Below are 1,779 nucleotides of genomic sequence, written 5' to 3'. Positions count from 1 at the left end.
CTGCCTCCTGGGTTCAAGCAATCCTCGTGCCTCAGCCTCCTGCGTAGCTGGGACCACAGGTGTGCACCACCTCGTGGGACTAGTTTTTGTATTTTTAGTAGAGACAGGATTTCACCATGTTGTCCAGGCTGGTCTCAAACTCCTGGCCTCAAGTGATCTGCCCACCTCGGCCTCCCAAAATGCTGGAATTACAGGCATGAGCCACTGTGCCCATCTGGAAAACTTTTTTTTTTTTTTTGAAATGAAGTTTTACTCGTTGCCCAGGCTGGAGTGCAATGGCATGATCTTGGCTCACGACAACCTCCCCCCACTGATTTGAAGCGATTCTCCTACCTCAGCCTCCTGAATAGCTGGGGTTACAGGCATGTGCCACCACACCTGGCTAATTTTGTATTTTTAGTAGAGACGGGATTTCTTCATGTTGGTCAGGCTGGTCTTGAACTCCTGACCTCAGGTGATCCACCCGCCTCGGCCTCCCAAAGTGCTGGGATCACAGGCGTGAGCCACCGCGCCCAGCCAGGAAAACAATTTTTTAAATGACAGTGGTAATCCTTACCTATCAATAATTACCTTGAATATCAGTGGACTTAAAAAAATGATCTCAAATCAATAGCCTGGGGAGAAAAAAGAGCAAACTGTGCTTAAGGCAAGCAGAAGGAAGGACATAAAGGTCAAAGCTGGAATTAGTGAAATAGAAACTAGAAAAACAATAGAGACCTCAACAACAGCAAACAAGTGAGCAAAGGGCTGGACTAGACATTTTTTAAAGATGATACAGAAATGTATAAAAAGCGTAAGAAAAGATGCTTAGGCTGGGTGCGGTGGCTCATGCCTGTAATTCCAGCATTTTGGGAGGCCAAGGCGTGGTGGATCACTTGAGGTCAGTAGCTCGAGACCAGCCTGGCCAACGTGGCAAAACCCCATCTTTATTAAAAATACAAAAATTGGAATTTGCACCAAAGCAGCAGCTGCATTCCCACAGTTCGATCTTCACCTTCAGGATGTTTCACTCGTCAAAAAATGCACTAAGTCACCTCCAAGATCAAAGCATTCAGCAAACAATGGCAAGGCAGAGCCACCAGAAAAGTTCACCTGATTTTCATGACAATACGATAATGCTGTATTAGATAGTGGAGCCACTTTCTGTATTGCTATATGGACATATGTAGCAACACAAATCAGAATAGAATGGAACCTGGACCCTGCTGGCAGAGTCACCCCAAAGGAATGGAGAGATCAGTAATCATCCCAGCTGGTATAATAATGAATTGTTTAAAAAACAGCTCATAATTGATACCAAGTTAAAACACTGTGTACCCATTAAGTTATGGCATTATTGAAGAAATAAAGTACATTTTGAAACCTTCAAAAAAAAATACAAAACTTAGCTGGGCATAGTGGCAGGCACCTGTAATCCCAGCTACTTGGGAGGCAGAGGCACAGAATAGCTTGAACTCAGGAGGCAGAGGTTTCAGTGAGCCAAGATCGCAACACTGTACTCCAGCCTGAGTGACAGAGTGAGACTGTGTCTCAAAACAAAAACAAAAACAAAACAAAACAAAAAATGCTCAACATTGCTGATCATCATTAGAGAAACGCAAATCAAAATCACAAGGAAATATTATCTTACACCCATTAGGATGTCTACTATCAAAAAAGCAGAAAATCACAAGTGTTAAAGAGGATGCACAGAAACTGGAGCTTTTGTGCAATGCAAAATGGTGTAGCTATTACCAAAAACAATCTGATGGGTTCTCAGAAAAATAAAAATAGAATTGC

General features: G+C 43.0%; 1 pseudogene; it reads left to right on the top strand.

The window, feature by feature from the left end:
• The first annotated feature begins 992 nt into the window (after nucleotides 1–992).
• Nucleotides 993–1,276, top strand: LOC129029029 (cytochrome c oxidase subunit 7B, mitochondrial-like; annotated as a pseudogene).
• Nucleotides 1,277–1,779: the final 503 nt, after the last annotated feature.

The sequence above is a fragment of the Pongo pygmaeus genome, chromosome 12, assembly GCF_028885625.2.
Source record: "Pongo pygmaeus isolate AG05252 chromosome 12, NHGRI_mPonPyg2-v2.0_pri, whole genome shotgun sequence".
Classification (NCBI taxonomy): Eukaryota; Metazoa; Chordata; class Mammalia; order Primates; family Hominidae; genus Pongo; species Pongo pygmaeus.
The sequence above is the reverse complement of the archived record's forward strand: the minus strand, read 5'-3'. Positions and strand labels throughout refer to the sequence as shown.